The sequence below is a fragment of the Dendrobates tinctorius genome, unplaced genomic scaffold (assembly GCF_039654945.1).
Source record: "Dendrobates tinctorius isolate UK_male_01 unplaced genomic scaffold, ASM3965494v1 ptg000015l, whole genome shotgun sequence".
Lineage (NCBI taxonomy): Eukaryota > Metazoa > Chordata > Amphibia > Anura > Dendrobatidae > Dendrobates > Dendrobates tinctorius.
The window spans coordinates 19,097,579-19,117,387 of NW_027361683.1; the positions used below are offsets into that span (position 1 = coordinate 19,097,579).

At 42.7% G+C, this 19,809-nt stretch overlaps 1 protein-coding gene across 1 annotated transcript in view; it reads right to left on the bottom strand.

Annotated features, from left to right (window-relative positions):
* The window catches only part of CSF3R (colony stimulating factor 3 receptor), a 151,323-nt gene extending 133,416 nt beyond the window's left edge, over positions 1-17,907 (bottom strand). The window contains exon 1 of the mRNA XM_073562641.1: positions 17,775-17,907. The gene's annotated coding sequence lies outside the window, so the exon portion shown is untranslated. The remainder of the gene's footprint in view (positions 1-17,774) is intronic.
* Positions 17,908-19,809: the final 1,902 nt, after the last annotated feature.

Below are 19,809 nucleotides of genomic sequence, written 5' to 3' on the forward strand. Positions count from 1 at the left end.
ATTTGCTCAGCCTATCTTTCTATTTGTGTGAGTGTTTTTTCATCTTGCTTCACCGTCATTATATGTTGGGGGCTGCCTATTGCTTTGGGGTCTGCTCTGGGGCAGTTTAGATTTCCCTTTCTGTCTTTAGGCTATTTAGTTCTCCGGCTGTGATCGAGGGGTCTAGGGCACCGTAGGAACCCCCCACGGCTACTGCTAGTTGTTGTTGATAGGTTCAGGGGTCTGCAATCCGATAGCTGCCAACTTCTCTGGTTTTCTGGACTTAGCTAGTATTTCTGTTTTTGCCTCCTACGGTGACTCATTCATGACAGAGATCCATATAATGCCCCAAACACTATAATGAGGCCCATATAATACTCCATACAGTATAATGAGCCCCATACCTTGCTCCATACAGAATGGGCCCCATATAATGCTCCATACAGAAGAAGTTCCATATAATGCTCTGTACTTTACATGATGGGCCCTATATATTGCTCCAAACAGAAAGGGCTCCATATAATGCTCCACATATAATGGGCCCCATATGATGCTCCATATATAATGGGCCCCATATGATGCTCCATATATAATGGGTCCCATATGATGCTCCATTATATGATGGGACCCATATAATGCTCCATACATAATGGGCCCCATATGATGTTCCAGCATATAATGGGCCCCATATGATGTTCCAATATATAATGGGCCCAATATTATGCTTCAGTATAATGGGACCCATATGCTTCAGTATAATGGGACCCATATGATGCTCAATACATAATGTTCCCCATATTATGCTCCAGTATATGATGGGCCCTATATGATGCTCCAGTATATGATGGGCCCTATATGATGCTCCAGTATATGATGGGCCCCATATATTGCTCAAAACATTTACAAAAAAACAAAACATATCCTCCCCTCTCCTCACTGGCTGTTACTCTGCTCCGGACTTCTCATCGTCGGCATCTTCCGGCTCTCTGCACTGTGACCGTTCAAGCAGAGGGCGCACAGACGTGACGTCACAGCACCTTCTGACCTGAAATGTCACAGTCAGAAGACGCCGCAGCGGAGGAGCGGGAAGAAGTAAGTATCACAAGTGTCAGGGCCCTGAGCAAGCGGGGAGGGGTGGACTCTTTATTAGCCCATGTGGCAACAGTTCAGTTCCGCAGCAGAGAAAGGTTTTGTTATGGATCTGAAACGTTGCCACATGGGATAATAAAGAGTCCGCAACTTTTTTCACAATTTATCAGTGATATATATATATATATATATACACACACATACATACTGTATACTTTACACACACAGAATAAGCGCAGATTCTGAGAATTACACCATGTATACAGGATAGAAGTATACATAGCTCCACAATATATACTGTGGTAAGGAATATAGAGTGGAGCTGTGTATATAGGATATAGTGGGACTCACCCTTGCAGACACGCTCATAGACATGCATGCAGACATGCACACAAAGACGCTCACACACTCACTTAGATAAGTACATAGACATGCTTATCGACACTTTTATAAACGAACGCACACAGACATGCTTATAAACAATCGCACGGCGGCTCGCACGCATGCAAGCAGACACACACGCAAGCAAACACGCATGCAGGCACACAAGCAAACACACAAGCAGACATGCACGCAAGCAAACACGCACCCAAGCAGACATGCAGTCTAGCTTGCAGGCATGCTTATAGAAATGATTATAAACATGCATGCAGACCTGCTTATAGACACACCCACAGACACGCTTGCAACACGCATAAAGACACACTTATAGATATGCTTATAGACATGCTCACATACATGCACAGACAGGCACACCGACACTCATGCAGACATGCACGCATGCAGACATACACATATGCAGACACATACACAGATATGTATACATGCAGTCACATACATATTCGAAGACTTATACAAAAAAATGTTATAAAATACATCTCTACAGACATATAAATATACAGAATCATACATGTACACACTTATTAGGGGAGTTTTTTTTTTACCTTCCCCCGACTTTTCTCTGACCCACATGATCCTTTGATGTTCCTCTCCAGCAGGAAGATAGCAGTGCAGGGAGCGCTGTATTATATCATTTTAGCAGACAGGGCCGTGTCTGTCTGCTAGCTGTGATGCGGCCGGGCCGGCACACAAGATTTAAAGGCGCAGTGCTGGCCCGGGGGAAGAAACAGCCGGTCTTGTGTCCCTGCACAGCTGCTGGAGGAGCCACCTGGGGGGCATATGCCTCTCTGCAGAGGAGTGGATCCCTGGCTGGGGCTGGTGGTGAGTAGCCTAGGGAAAAAAAATCTGCTCTGGCGCTGGTACTGGCCAGCGTCAGACTGAAGAGCCCTGCGCACGCCGCGGCGCCCCTTTCAAAATTGTGACTTAAGGCACTGTGTGTGCGAACTCATGCTTGCACACACCGACAGAGGGCCGGCGAGCATGTACTGTCTGTCAAGTGCCACAGCGGCTCTTGTCAGTGCGTGCAAGGAGAATGCGCGCACACAGAGCCTCTATTAAGATGTTTTAAAGGGCTGGCGGCTCACTTTGTGTTACATAGCCGCCAGCCCACCGGGAATCTGCCCGGCTCGGCAGATTATCAATCTGGGCCTGGTAATCTTATAAATGTACCCCTGCTGGGTGCTGTGTAATGGCCGTGTCTGATGGTACAGGGACATGGTTTTGATCATATAGCTCCTGGGCAGGGAGAATATACAGACAGAGAATATACAGACAGGACAGCATGGGATCACAGCTGATTCTTTCTTTAAGGTAAAACAGGCAGTGAAAAGTTTTACCTCACAGAAAAAAATCAGCTGTGATCAAATGCTGTCCTGTCTGTATATTCTCTGTCTGTATATTCTCCCTGCCCAGGAGCTATATGATCAGACCATGTCCCTGCAGACACAGACATTACACAGCACACATCAGGGGCACATTTATAAGATTATCTCAGCACAGGAACATTTTATTTAAACTGTGGAGCTTATTTTTAGTCCAAGATCTATTGATTAAAATGTACTTTGCTTGAGGGAAAACCCCTTTAAATACCTTAGTACAGCTACAGTATATATTTGTATATCTAAATGTATAATTATCCATGGTGAGCCTAGACTTTAGCAAAGGGCCATATATCTATTATGAAAAGATTTTATCACAAAATATTGAAACGTGGAAAAGTGCATATTACTCCTAGGTCCAGACCCCTGTGCTGCTTCCAACGTTTGATTCAATGCATTGTCTTTGACACAGTGGGGAATATAAAATGACTGTTTGTTCTTAGCTTCCTATCCTGCTTTCGCTGGAAATTTGAGAGAAGTGTACAAATACTGTATCTCAGCACAAGGAACATGTTATTTAAAAACATCAAATAGGTATTATTCAAAGATCTATTGATTAAAGCATTGATTAAAATTAACTTTCTTCTAGGGAAAACCCTTTTTGATGTACACAATTCAGTCAAATTTATTTTAATGGCAGCATTAAGGCTCATTCATACAAACATAAATGTCTGTGTGCCGTCCATAAGCTAAACGGAAAGCATATACGGACAGCACAAGGACAAAAGCACGTCAATCTGGTATTTCACATGAACACTTTCACACAGGGACCGATGGTCTGCATGTAAAAATCACAGCATGCACTACTTTAATCCAGATTACCTTATTCCGGATCAGACTCATCTATTATAAATCAATTGGTGCGTAAAAAACAGATAACATATGGGTCACTGTTCATATGTCATTCATTTTTTTTACAGATAAATTTAAATGATAAAGATAGGAAATTGGATTCATCCTTTAATATTTATTATATTTTGACATTTTGATGTACAAAAAGGACCTATGGGTAGCATACGGATGTAAATAATAATTATGCAGGTGAAGAAAGATCCAGCTTCAGTTAGTAAAATCAAGCTACTTTATTTGTATCCATTAAAACATGACAAAGCTGCTAAGACATACTCTGCCAGGTATACCAGAGGAAAAGTGCCTAGTGAAGACTGACCGCGTTTCGAACACTCTATGTGTTCTTAAATTCAATTTAAATGTTAGGCCCTTATTTTATCATAAAATGAACCCTATAATGGCAAATCCTAAAAAAATAACAGCATAATTGCATTTTTATAGTAATTTACTTCCATTAGATTTTATATGCTATTTTTCAGCATTTTATATGGACAAATAAATGTTATTCTTCGAAACTACATCTCAGTACATAAAAAACAAGCTCTCTTATGGCTGTGTCAAAGTAAAAATAAAAAAGTTTTAGCTCTTTGAATAAAAGGAAGAGAAAACAATGTGTCACGATCCATTTTTGGATCTGTCAGATTCTGGATTCTCTGATATAAACTTTTTTCCTTTCAGGCCATCGGGGGTTAATATCAGTTTTTGCCCCCAGCGGTGGCCGCTGGTGTTACTACATGTTTAGTCTGCTAGTGGAGACCACTCCCACCTTCCTATATAAGGTCACCTGGTACACCAGCTGACTGTTGGTAATAACTGGTCATTTGCTAACCAACCTTGGTGAAGACTGGACCTACCTGGTGCAAAGGGGGTTCAGCTTATCTGGAGCAGTGGTGATGCTGCTGGATGCTGATCAGGTGCCTTACTCTTCTGCTTGGAGCATTGGCAGCAGATAAAGCTAAGTTTTGGTTTTCAGTTGCTTTAACCCTGTGGTGTCTGTTTTGTCTTTCCTTTTGTGTTATTGGTGCAGTACACTTTTTTCCCTGTCTCACCTCCTGGGGAGGGGATTGGTGGTTTAGCTCAGGGCTAAACAGGAGATAGGGACAGGTCGGGGACTTGGGCCTCACTACCATCAAGTGTAACCCCAAGTTAAGGAAAGTCAGGGCACCTCCTTAGCCTGAGGGGCAGTTCAGGGGCCCAGGTTCCATGTCTCCTGTTTTTTCCCTACTGCCCCGTGACACAATGCCTTAAAAATGAAAAATCTCCCTGTCTTTTAGGGGATTAATAAGTGTTAAATTAGGGTAATTACCTACAGTGCCTTGGGATAAAAACGAATAGTCTGTTAGGGATGCGGATCGCACTAAATATAAAATATAAGGAAGTGTGATCGCAACCCGGGATCCACCGTGCAAAGATGGAAATCTGCTGCTTAGTAATGGCTGAGTAGTAAGTGAAAACTGGCGGGTTACCCACTGACCCGGTGTGCACTGGGGCGAACTCTGTTACTCCACAGAGCTGCTGAAAGAAACATCAGAGCCTGTTAACACCACATGACTTGGCAGAAGGAGCGCATAGCGTAAGGTCACAGGACTCCGCCTTTAAACCGCAGGACTGGAGTCCGTCTAGACCGCTAGCGCTCGGCGCCACGACTGCGGTGCCAGCAAGAGTCACCATAAAAGCTACCACGTGCAAGTGTGCACAGTGCCGCTGTCACTTGACGCGGTTCGATAGTGACCAGCAGTGGGCAACACTATCGGACGCTAGTGTGCGAGTGCTAGGAGCACGGTGGCGGAAGCATAGCCACCTGTTGACTCAAATACCCTAACTCATGCGTATCAAAGGAGGCGGTAATTTAATGAGTCATTCACCAGATTCATGCATCCATCATCACACATACCAACATTATGAGTCTATACTAGCGCATGGCCGAGTGGCCATGCGAACCTTTTATAGCAGCGTCCTTCCGGGACCTTCCTAGTGGTTCATTTGGAGCAGCAATAGAAACTGAGCATGTGACCTCAGAGCTCCAATGAGAGTACTTCCCACGGGTGTGGTGATGGTGACTTGACGGACAGACTTGACTGGAAGTAGGAGGGAACGGTTGGTGCACTATGGACGAGATTGACAAGGACAGCAGGGTGATAGCTGGGAAAGACAGACAAGAGAGTGCAGTACCTAGAAATGACCACAAGATGGCAGGGGGAGTAGTTCAGGACTCAACAGCAGCTTAGGGCTTGAGAAAAGCTTAGTCATGGGGGCAGGGAGATAGGAACCCACGAGGGGAATTCCCGGTGAGATAGGGGATAAATAGGACTGGTTGGGGTTCCAGGCAGGTTAGTCCCGGGAGAAGCTCAGCAGAGGAAGACTCAGGACAGAAGACGGAGAACAGTGAAGAGCTCGACCAGGGGACTGACAGGAGAAGACAGTCAGGGGGGTGGCCCTGACACAACGCACCGCAGGACAGACGAGGCCCCGGGGGTACCGATTGGACGACGACCTCGGGCAGGTGAAGCGCTGACGGTAGATTGGTCTAGGACAGCCCCAGCGAAAGATCCGAGAGGGACGTCATCACGACTAAAGGAAAGGTGGAAGGTACCCGGGCCTGGAAACGGAGAGCTGTAAAGGAACTGCGGTGCATGGCTAAGGTCGTCAGGAGGACGGCCAATAAACCCGGATCTGTTACAACTGACTTCTGCCTCCGTCTCTTCTTTGCATCGTCCGGTCGTGGTAAGCAGTGGACCACCCCCCAATCCCAGCCCCTACCACACGGGCATGCTCAGTGGGCTGAAATAAGGACAGTCCCAAGAGCTGCTCGCTGCTGGCTATTGCAGGTTACCATAGCTGAACCCTGTTTGGCAGCAGTTACCAAGCCAACAGAAGTAGACTGAGCAAGACACTGGGAACGACGTCTCTGCTGAGCAGGCTCCTCTGCGGCTAGAGAGGAATGGGAGACTGCAGAAAGCAAGGCCCGGGATTCCTGTTGTGCAGAGGCAGGAAGCTGATGCCTAACATAGTCTTTTTATTATTAAGTCTGTTGCTCATTCCCAAGATATTAGCATTTTCATTCATATACAAATGGGCTGTGAAGTGCTCTGGGCGTGACCGATCACTTAAATAGTCTCTGCCTCTCCAGGGTGTTTTCCCGCCCAGCACCAGCCTCTTTTGCTTGATTGATAGCTCAGTGTCTAATTTACTTGCCTGGAGCCTGATGTCATATAGACAGTGAAATATCACACTAGCTAAGAAGACTGAGGAAGCAACTTAGAGGCAGAGGCCTGGGAAGTGCTCTGCTACACCCAAAGCACTTAACACCATCTTGATTGTACTGACAGATTCCCTTTAAGGAATATCCTCAATATTTGACAAAGTAGTATGATAAAATACATTTGAAGTCCAACAAACTGAATATTGAAATACACAAAATTTTTTAAGAAAATATCAAAAACCCCGACTCCTGTCTATGAAGACCTCAACTTCCCATCTCCTTACAAAAAATGTTTGTGTATTGAGCGCTATTGCCACAGTTTGTTTAGTATGGGAAGTGGTGACTTGGTCTGAGGGGATTTCATCAGTTTCTTATACAAAGAGAAGTTTGTTTTTTGTGGCTGATTGGTTAACTGCTAATTCTATGGACCCCATAAGACCTGTGAAGATGTCCTGTGTTTTTTCTAGCTGCAAGACATTAGCAGCAGATCAAATAGAGCTTTTAAAAACAAATAATTTTGCAGTTTACAGCTTATTCAGATTCTCAACCATTCTTGAGATATTAACACTTTTCATTAGATCTCATAGCCTAGGAGACGGTCCACTGCTGCTGTCTCGCTTATAAGCACTACACTGAGCTTGCCAGGATTAAGAGGTAATGTGCATTCCCGCTATCCTGGCGACCTTCAATACTGTGCTTACAAGTGCAATGGAAAAGAGCTTGTAAGCACTGCACATGTTCTTCTCTCTAGTAACAGTGGACGGTCTCCAAGGCAACGAGCTATAAAAAATAGAAAGGTGGTAATATCTCAGAACACCTAATTCTGGTCGTGAATGGATGTTGACTATGTATTAGGTTATATTTCGAGAGGGTAAACATATTTATTTAGATTTTTCTTTAAATGGTTTCTGCCTAGCTGTTGTGTTTCTGCTCCGTAACAGACATTTTATTGAGTGTAATTTGTACTGTTTAGGTATACAGTTGATTTGTGTGTTTCCTGCACTCTAAAGTACCATTAATCTAGCATTCGCCCTGCCTCTTCACAGGTTCACTGTTTTTCATTTTTTAATCAACTTTAGGTACCGTAAGTGCTAACTCCTGTATACTGGGAACACCCAAATAGATCTACTGTTTTAAGGATGCTCTAGCCCAGTCGTTTAGCCAATACAATTTGGTGCTTGTCACAGTTGCTCAAAGCCTTATGATTGCCTTGCCTTTTTTCTGCTCCCTGCCTAATATACAGTACGTATCCCATTTTCTGACAAGCGCATCTGTCATATTATTTCGCTGTTTTTAAGGAGTTTTCTGGAGACATGAATTATTGAGTCAGTGAGAAATAAAGAAGCTTCATAATTTACTTGCTGTTAAAATTCTGCTCTGTTCCTGAACTATGTGGTCATGTTACCTGCAGACCCTAGTCCTGGTATAGTCCAATCAAAGCACAGAGTACAGAGGTTTCCTGCCTGTGTGTTCAAGCACAGTCCGGCATGCAGGAAGCGGGGCTCATCCACCAGCACTCCGAGCAGTCTTCTCTGTTCCGTGGTGAAATGGGGGCACGGCCTGAGACCCTCCAGTGACTGGGGACATGTACAGGGAAGGAGAACAGAAGTCACAGAAGCTGTGTCTGCACAGATCTATTAAATATATGACTCACTGCTCGCCTACAGTCTATGTGGAGCCAGTGTAAGCAGTTATCCTTCTATACATAATAAGGATGGGATACATCCATCTTGAGACTGAAGGAAAGTCTCAAGACAGTGCATACTAAGTGAAGTGGGGGTAATGTTAGGAGGAAAAAACAGTGGTTATCCTCAGACAGTATAGGAGGGTCAGGTTGGTGTTTTGTAAGTAGAGTGGGGGCACTAAAGGTGTAAGTGTGTGAACTGTGGGGCATATCAGTATATGGGCAAAATTGCATCTTTTACACTGTTATCATTTTCATGTCTGATATTCATGCAGAGTCAAAAAAAGTGCATTACTGTACACGTGGTAAGGCCGGGTGCCCACGATCTGGAATTAGCAGCGCTTTGGATGCACCATATGTTCACTGTGTCCAAAGCACTGCCTTCTATTGAATGCTGGTGAATCTGCATGTGTTCACTGAATCATGTGGATTTACAGTGTTTACTGCGGTCTTGAAAGACATGCCATATATCATTCAAAGCATTGTGGGCATGGGATTTCTTGAAATATAGTTAGTTTTGCATTCTGATTAAACTCACATTTTCAATCTGTTAAACAGTCAAGACGCATATAATAAAGAAAATCAGCCGCGGCGGATCCAAGGGTCAGCAAGCGACCATCAGATATCAGACTGTAGAGGGAGCTAGTGAACAATATTCCACGCTGCCAACTGAATGGAGACGTATATCCCAGTATGGTACAGGAAGATGGTGGTTTATTTCAACGCATTTCAAAGTATATAGCTTCTTCTTCAAGAAAAACCACAGGCATGTTATATACTTCGAAATGCGAGGAAATAAGCCACCACCGTACTGTACCATACTGGGATATACGTCTCCATTCTGTTGGCAGCACAGAATATTGTCCACTAACTCCCTCTACAGTCTGATCCACTATACTGTAACATCTGGCCGCCGCGGGTTTGATGCTGCATAAATAGACACCATAAAACCCGCATCTCTGGATTGTGGGCACATACTCTAAAGGTTCAGTTTGATACCCTGGTCATGCATCTGAACACATGGCCAAGACAGAGTCAATTATTGACGCCCTCCTAGAACACACATAGGCCTCCTTCATTGCTAATCTCTTTTGGAGGTACGAGTAAGGAAAATAAAAGGCCGCATGAATTTCATTTTGTTAGGTTTTAACTATTAACAATGATTATCAGAGTTCTGGCTGTTATACAAACAGGGTAGTAGAACCAGTTTTATCAAGTTGATAAAACCTATACCTAGAAATATAGCCAATGTGATCCGGTTCTTTTTTTTGTTCTGCACATCAAATCTTATTAAATTCTCTTTGTTCTTGAAACGAACAGGGATAAATAAAAAGAAAACTGATGTGGAAACATGACTATATTATTCTGCAGCACGATAAAACTAAAGCACTTCTGCAAAGAACATTACTCTGAGAAAATTAAAATTCAACATCTCAAGATAAATTATTTCTTATAAACCGTATAAGACCTCTGTATCTAGAGATGATAACTGGGTAAGGGATGCCAATCACCTGCAAAGCATGCATTGTTGGGTGAAATAATTTTAAAGCTTGTTTAAATATTATCGTTCTCGGCAGTTGACCCTCTTGTGTAAACAGGACATGTGCTGACAAGAACAATGCTTTTCTAAATGCACAGAGCAACCATTAAAGGAACTTTTTCTCAATCACTATATTCCCTCCTTATTAAATAACACCTATTCTTATCTCCAGTTCTGGTGCCGTTCCATCGGTTATGATTCCTGCAGCCAATCAGGAGCCGCTTCACTCACCCCTTCTTTGGACAAATCTGGCATCCAGAGGAAGTGAGGAAGCAGCCCTAGTTCTCACTTCCCCAAGATGTCTAAAGGAGGGGACTGTAAAGTGGCACTGATTGGCTGCAGGGATTGCATGACATAATGTCATGTGAGCCCTGGGACAGTCAGTGCCAACAGCACTGGATGTGAGTATAGGTGTTATTATTATATAAGATGGGTGATGCTACTAAATGACTGACATTCATTTTACAGAAAGGCTATTAGCTGTCTGTACCTACTCTAGATGTGTTCTGTGTAACTCAAGAACACTGACTAATCTGTTTCTAGAGGTGTTCTGTCTAATTTTAGGAGATTGACTCATCTCTATCTGGAGGTGTTTTGTATAAATGTGCATTTTCACTGCACAATTATTGTAAACAAATGTTCTTAGGCTAAGTGCACAACATTTCTGCTGAAAAACCTGACTCCCTTCCCAGAAACCGCGTGTTTTTTTCTGCGCCTTTTCTGTGCGTTTTTTGCGCAGAAAACGCGTGGTTTTTATGCGTTTTTTTCCGCGCGTTTTCAAAACGCATAGAAATAGCCAGAAACGTGGAAAAATCAGCGAAATTAATGAGCATGTTGCTTTTTTACCGCAACGCGTTTTTTTCGCGGTAAAAAATGCATCAGTATGCACAAAAAGTGCAAAATGCATAGAAACGAATGGGAAGCTTATTTTTAGCGGTTTTATTGGAAAAACCGCTAAAAATACCGCTAAAAAAACGCTGTGTGTGAACACAGCCTTAGAGACACTATTTTCTAGATAATCTTACAGTGTAAACTTACTGCCTTTCTCCCGACGAATGAACAAAATGCTTGTCGGGTGAAATGATCTGTTGGCTTTCTTAAAGGTAATCTCTCAGGAGAATCAACCCTTCTAAGCCATCTATAGGTGCATGTAGGTCATAAGAGGTTGAGTAAAATGATACCTTGATATCTGCATGCCAATGTTTTATTTCAGAGAAATCCATGTGTAAATAAGCTGTTAAGATCTATAGGTGAGATCTACCTGATGGTCTGCCTCAGGGGGAGTGTAGAAGTATGATGCTGCCCAATCATAAGCATGCAGCGAAATGCAGGGGAAAGAAAAACACAGTACATTTGTGCTGAAAGCATTATGTGAGGAAAGCAGCTAGAAGCTGCTAGAAGTGTTGGTAATAAGGCAAAGCAAAGCTCTGCTGTACTTCTCCTTCCCCCCACACTGACTGCTGTGATGAAAGCTGAAGAAGTGTTAGTAATCACACTTACCTCTGCTTTACTCCATGCACTTTGTAATCACACACACACAGCTCTGCATTGAGACCAGGAGATCAGACTGTCTAGTATTACAGGATACTAAACAACCGGTGATTAGCACACATATACCAATCCGCTGTTGTTTAATGCCGCACACTGCTGAATGTAAATACACCCTAACTCTTAAATATTGACTCATTTTAATGTAGATATGTTTTGTGCTTCTGTGTAAGTCTTAAAAAGTTATCTCAAGTGTATAAAAGAGTAAAATTGCAAAGTGCTTGTAGAAACAAGGAACTTTACAAATCACCTGTTTAACCACTTAGTGACAGAGCCAATTTGCAGCTTAATGACCGTGCCAATTTTTACAATTCTGACCACTGTCACTTTATGAGATTATAACTCTGGAACACTTTCACGGATCCTGCTTATTTTGAGATTGTTTTTTCATGACATATTGTACTTCATGTTAGTGGTAAAAACATTTTTTGATATGACTTGCATTTATTTATGAAAAAAAAACGGAAATATGGCGAAAATTTTTAAAATTTAGCAATTTTCAAACTTTCAATTTTTATGCCCTTAAATCAGAGAGATATGTAACACAAAATGCTTAAATAACATTTCCCACATGTCTACTTTACATTAGCACAATTTTGGAAACAAAATTTGCTTTTGTTAGGAACTTATAAGGGTTAAAAGTTGACCAGCGATTTCTCATTTTTACAACAAAATTTACAAAACCATTTTTTTTTAGGGATCACCTCACATTTAAAGTCACTTTGAGGGGTGTACATGACAGAAAATACCCAAAAGTGACACCACTCAAGGTGCTCAAAACCACATTCCAGAAGTTTATTAGCCCTTTACGTGCTTCACAGGAACTGAAGCAATGTGGAAGGAAAAAATTAACATTTAACTTTTTTTTACAAACATTTTACTTCAGAACCAATTTTTCTTATTTTCACAAGTGTAAAAAGAGAAAATGAACTACAAAATTTGTTGTGCAATTTCTCCTGAATATGCCGATACCCCATATTTGGGGGTAACCAACGTTTGGGCACACGGCAGAGCTTGGAAGGGAAGGAGCGCCGTTTGACATTTTCAATCCAGAATTGAAGGGAATTGAGATCGGATGCCACGTCGCCTTTGGAGAGCCCCTGATGTGCCTAAACAGTGGAAACCCCCACAATTTTGGAAACTAGACCCCATAAGGAACTTATCTAGCTGTGTGGTGAGCACTTCGAACTCCCAAGTGCTTCACAGTTAATAAAATAGAGCTGTAAAAATAAAAATCATATTTTTTCCACAAAAATGATCTTTTCCCCCCAAAATTTTTATTTTCACAAGGTTAACAGGAGAAATTATACCCCCAAAGTTGTTTAGCAATTTGTTCTGAGTACGACAATACCCTATATGTGGGGTTAAACCACTGTTTGGGCGCATGGCAGAGCTCGGAAAGGAAGGAGCGCCGTTTGACTTTTTCAATGCAGAATTGGCTGGAATTGAGATCGGATGCCATGTCGCGTTTGGAGAGCCCCTTTTTTTGGAAATTAGACCCCTTAAGGAACTTATCTAGATGTGTGGTGAGCACTTTGAACCCCCAAGTGCTTCACAGAAGTTAATAACGCAGAGCCGTGAAAATAAAAAAAAATCCTTTTTTTTCCACAAAAATGATTTTTTTAGCCCGCAATTTTTTATTTTCACAAGGGTAACAGGAGAAATTGGACCCCAAAAGTTGTTGTCCAGTTTGTCCTGAGTACACTGGTACCCCATATGTGGGGGGAACCACTGTTTGGGCACACGACGGGGCTCGAAAGGGAAGTAGTGACGTTTTGGAAAGCAGACTTTGATGGAATGGTCTGTGGGCGTCATGTTGCGTTTGCAGAGCCCTTGATGTGCCTAAACAGTAGAAACCCCCCACAAGTGACCCCATTTTGGAAACTAGACCCCTAAGGAGCTTATCTAGTGGTGAGCACTTTGAACCCCCAAGTACTTCACAGAAGTTTATAACGTAGAGCCGTGAAAATAAAAAAATCATTTTTTTCCACAAAAATGATTTTTTAGCCCCCAATGTTTTATTTTTCTAAGGGTAACAGGAGAAATTAGGCCCCCAACCTTGTTGTGCAATTTGTCCTGAGTAAGCTGATGCCCCATATGTGGGGGTAAACCACTCTTTGGGTGCACGGCAGAGTTCAGAAGGGAGCTTTTTGAATGCAAAATTGGTTGGAATCAATGGTGGCGCCATGTCGCATTTGGAGACCCCCTGATGTACCTAAACAGTAGAAACCCCCCAATTCTAACTTCAATCCTAACCCCAGCACACTCCTAATCACAACCCTAACCTCCAACACACCCCTAACCCTAATCCCAACATTAACCATAACCTAGCCATAACCCTAACCACAACCCTAACCCCAAAAAACCATTAACCCTAATCCCAATGCTAACAATAACCCTAACCACAACCCTAACCATAATCGCAACCCTAGCCATAGCCCTAACCATAAACCTAACCCCAACACACCCCTAACCCTAATCCCAACCCTAACCCTAATCCCAACCCTTACCCTAACCCTAATCCCAACCCTAACCCTAATCCCAACCCTTACCCTAATGGTAACCCTAACCCTAATCCTAACCCTAACCCTAATCCCAACCCTAAAACCCTAACACTATCCCTAACACTAACTTTAGTCCAACTCACTTTAGCTTAACTCTAACCCTAATGGAAAATGGAAATAAAATATATTTTCTTTATCTCATTATTTTTCCCAAACTAAGGGGGTGATAAAGAGGAGGGTTTATTTACTATTTTTTTTAGTTTAATCACTGTGATAGTGTTTATCACAGTGACCAAAATGAACCAGTAGGAAAAATCTTCCTATTGTTGCCGGGTGTTGGCCGGCAGATCCCGGCGGGTGCACTGCGCATGCTCCCGCCATTTTCTTACCGGAAGAAGATGCCGGCGGCCGTGGGACCCAGGAACACCGGGAGGTATTGGGGGGAATCAGGGACCATATTTCTCTCTCCTCTGATGTGCAATCACATCAGAGGAGAGAGAAATTAAATGGCACATAGGACTTTTTTTTGTGGTCGCCGTTATATGGTTAATAACGGCGATCGCAACACCAAGGTCCGTGAAAACCGAACCGAATCATGTTCTCTGGGGTCTTGGCTACTCCTGGCATGTTGAGACTCTGGGGGGGCTATACATTTAAACCTCAGTGCCGTTAAAAAGCGGGGCTGTGGTTAACAGAGGGGAAAAAAAGTATTTAGTCAGACACCAGTTGTGCATGTTCTCCCACATAAAAAGATGAGAGAGGTCAGTAATTGACATCATAGATAGACCATATCTATGAGAGTCAAAATGAGAAAACAAATCCAGAAAATTACCTTGTCTGATTTGGCAAGATTTATTTTTCAAATTATGGTGGAAAATAAGTATTTGGTCACCTAAAAACATACAAGATTTCTAGCTCTCACAGACCTGTAACTTCTTCTTTAAGAGACTCCTCTGTCCTCCACTCATTACCTATAGTAATGGAACCTGTTTGAACTTGCAAGGCTAGTCTCACACTTGCGTTGTGTAGCACTGCAGATGGCAGCCTACTTCCTCCTTTCTTCCTCCATTAAGCCCCGCCCACTACCACGCCTCTTCCTTCAGCTCCACCTACATCTGCATGTGTCCTGTGTACCTATCTTTAACATTAGGTATGCAGGCCATGCGGATGTATTCTGACGCATCCGCATGCATTGTTTTGATGCGCCTGAGGACTGCAACAAAATGCAACATGTTCAAAATGATGCATGCGGATGCGTCAGCATACATCCGCATGGCCTGCTTACCCAATGTTAAAGATAGGTATGCAGGACACATGCAGACGTAGGCGGAGCTGAAGGAAGAAGTGTGGCAGTGGGCAGAGCTTAACACAGGAAGAAAGGAGGAAGTAGGCTGCCATCCGCAGCGCTACACAACACAAGTGTGAAACCTGCCTTATCAGTATAAAAGACACCTGTCCACAACCTCAAACAGTCACACTCCAAACTCCACTATGGTGAAGACCAAAGAGCTGTTGAAGGACACCAGAAGCAAAATTGTAGCCCTGCACCAGGCTGGGAAGACTGAATCTGCAATAGGCAAGCAGCTTGGTGTGATTAAATCAACCAACTGTGGGAGCAATTATAATAAAATGGAAAACATACAAGACCACTGATTAACTCCCTCAATCTGGGGCTCCACGCAAGTTTCTCACCCCGTGGGGTCAAAATGATCACAAAAACGGTGAGCAAAAATCCCAGAACCACACAGGGGGTCCTAGTTAATGACCTGCATAGAGCTGGGACCACCGTAACAAAGGTTACCATCAGTAACACACTACGCCACCAGGGACTCAGATCCTGCACTGCCAGACGTGTCCCCCTGCTTAAGCCAGTACGTTCGGGCCCGTCTGAAGTTCGCTAGAGAGCATATGGATTATCCAGAAGAGTATTGGGAGAATGTCATATGGTCTGATGAAATCAGAGTAGAACTGTTTGGTAGAAACAAAACTCGTCATTTTTGGAGGGGACAGAATGCTGAGTTGCATCCAAAGAAAACCATACCTACTGTGAAGCATGGGGGTGGCAACATCATGCTTTGGGGCTATATCTCTGCAAGGGGACCAGGACGACTGATCGGTGTACATGAAAAAATGAATGAGGCCATGTATCGTGAAAATTTAAGTGCAAACCTCCTTCCATCAACAAGGACATTGAAGATGAAACGTGGATGGGTCTTTGAGCATGATAATGATCTCAAGCACACCACCAGGGCAACGAAAGAGTGCCTTCATAAGAAGCATATGAAGGTCCTAGAGTGGCCTAGCCAGTCTCCCTCCAGAACTCTACCCCATAGAAAACCTTTGGAGGGATTTGAAAGTTCCTGTTGCCCAATGACAAGGCCAAAACATCATTGCTCTAGAGGAGATCTGCATGGAGGAATAGGCCAACATAACACCAACAGTGTGTGCCAACCTTGTGAAGACTTACAGAAAACGTTTGACTTCTGTCCTTGCCAACAAAGGATAGACAGCAAAATATTGAGATGAACTTTTGTTAATAACCAAATACTTATTTTCCACCATAATTTGAAAAATAAATCTTGCCAAATCAGACAAGGTGATTTTCTGGATTTGTTTTCTCATTTTGACTCTCATAGTTGTGGTCTACCTATGATGTGAATTACAGGCCTCTCTCACCTTTTTAAGTGGGAGAACTTGCACAATTGGTGGCTGACTAAATACTTTTTTTCCCCACTGTAAGTACCCTTAACTACAGCCATGAAAAGGCGTATCGGTGGTCGTTAAGGGGTTAAAAAAATCCTCTCCATTCCCAGGTCGGAGGAAACTGTCTGTTAAGGCTACAACAGATCAATGGCATCCAGCGATCATCTAATGAGGAATCCAAGAGGAACCTAGTATGTGTATTTTTTTTCCTTTTTGTCTTTTGCATGATTCTAAATCCATTATAAAAGTCTTTAAAAGTAGTGAACATTTTTTGTAAGGCAAGAAAAAAAATCTTCTCCCTCAAAATCCTGCCCACTGTTCTCTCCATTTTTAAAAATGGTGAAGGGAGTGAGAAGTCACAAATTATGGCACATATATCATGTGTACAAAAATTTGCAACTTTTTAACAAAACAAATCAAGTAGTAAAGTTCCCCTCACTGTTTTAACAAATAGACATGGGTCACATTTACAGTACTTGGCAGGTTAAGCCGATTTTTGGTGTGCCACAATTTGCACTAAGGCTTGCCACTTTCTTGGTTGCTCTACAATGTCTCTTTTACTTATAAGATTCACCAGCCTTTATAAATGTGCAACAGTGTTTTCTGTAACAGTTTGGGCTGAGAAGCTCAGAACTAGCTTAAGCATGCTCCAAATGTCTTTTCTCTATCTAGAGGTGCAGTCACAGTACATATAAAAACAACATTTGCTTGAAAAACTGATCTTAAGCCTGTCATACCATGAACATTTAACTATTAATACACTCTCTTCACTAATGTACCTGACACATGTCAATGTGTATATATACCCAAAGTTCAAATTAGAAAAAGCAGAATTATTCTCTAAAATTATTTGCATAGGTCTAATCAATTACATGTATAGAGAAGTCACTGTACTCACCAAACCTTTTTTTGTCACCTGCTCACGCTGTAATTCTATGCACATGTGACATATCAGGCAATATATTCCTTTTCCTGTCTCTGTGATGAAGCTTTTGTACCAGCAGCTGTTCCCAGTCTAATGATGCCGTTACCATCTCTCCAACCCACTGGAAATTGCAAAATACTTCCCTGAACATTAAGCACACATGACAAAGCAGGAGGAGGGGGGAAAATAGACCCATGCAAAAAAAAAAAACCACAACTGATGGTATAACACTTTCAGGTTTAGTTTCCATCAATTTTACACTTACGGTTTCTTAAGACTCGACAGGTACCACATCAAATTTGTAATGTTTTGATATGTAGAAATGCACCGAACGTAAAGGGGTTGTCCACTACAGAGTGCAGCATTGGAATAATACATCTATACTTACCTCCAGGACCAACACCATGTTTCCTGTCCTCCTTTATCTTCTGACATAAACAATATAAAATGTATAGTTTGAATGGACAGTCCAATTCTACAAATAGAAGCGGGGCAAAATTCCTGACCCAAACATGCATGTTTAAAAGGGAGACATGGAGCATATGATTTTTGACATGTTGCTAAACTTATTTCTAGCATATGATTAATACTGGATTAATGAACCCACACAATTGGGGAAAAGTGAATCGAATGTTCTACCAGGAATATACCGGAGTGGGTGTTTCACTTTGAGGACTGTTCTTTTTTGGTGACCTTATCTGTTAGCCAACTTGTGCTGATAACTGTGGTGTCCAGTTTCTGTCAGGAAATATTGGTAATTAGGATACAGCGAGAAAGGAATGACATGTTTTATGTAGCGTTACCTTTGTATTACTTTATGCTTTTTATATGAAAATGCTGTGTACCCCTAAAAATATTCTGCTACCTATAATAAAGGTAACCCTAATTCTTCCTAATCCTCTGAAATTAAGTTAGGGTTGAAGATGGCCTGTCACTAGGAGAAAAGTGGGCAGTTTTTGCTCTTATTTTATTCCAGGTCCTCTCCTTCAATTTCATTTTTAAATCCGGCAAATGGCTCCTGAGATACATGCTTTCTTATTTAGTGCTAATTGTTATGTTCTGTGCTAACGGGGCATGTTTCACATGATTATTTCTGGGTGGGTGGGAGTGAGTTTAAACTACTTTGCCTTAATGCCATGAACGATACTCAGGCGAGGAAAAAAAAATCATAAAATTAGCTTTAAAAAAAAAATGATCCAGATTACCAGAAGAAATAAAATAACAAAAATTTGCCAGATTTGACCTGGTGATATGTCATCTTTAAAGAAGCACTCCCATCAAAATTTTTATCCTCTTAATATATTGGAATTATTATAATAATATAGCACTGTGTTAGGTGTCAAGTTTCCTCTACTGCACAGGGGGAATCTCAAGCCAAGTCCTCTGCAGTCTCCCATTTCTCTGTGGCCACAGAGATTCCTGCTTAGCAGAGGCATCAGTCCAGTCGTCTTGCCCAGGATAATGCTTGGCGTCTGATTGCTCCTTCAGGCTCTGCTGTAACACCATGCTTGAATCAGCAGCAAGCAGATGCTCCAGGGACTAGGTCCTGTATTTTGCCTACTGAGCATGCCCGTGGGATGACCTCTCATTGGAGGTCGGAGGTCACATGCACAGGTCCCGCTCCTGCTTGCATTGGTCCACCACTGGGAAAGTCCCGGAAGAACGCCACTATAAAAGAGACGCATGGCTGCTCGGCCATGCGCTAGTATAGACTCTTATGCTAAAGGTGTGTATGATGATGGATCTGGTGACTGACTCATTTGAAACCCCTACCCTTGGTTGTGCCTGTTGTTAGGGTCTAGTGGTTAGAGTCAGTGCCTGTCAGTGGCTGGGCTTTAGGCCACAGTGCTCCAGGTCAGCCGAAGCCTTTTAAGCTCACAGAGCTCGGCAAAGTGACCGCTGGTGTAAAGTCACAGGACTCTGCCCCAAGACACAGGGTCAGAGTCCCTCTAGACTCACCAGCACTCGGCGCCGCCGTAGATGCGGCACTTATGTGCCTTGCTCTGGA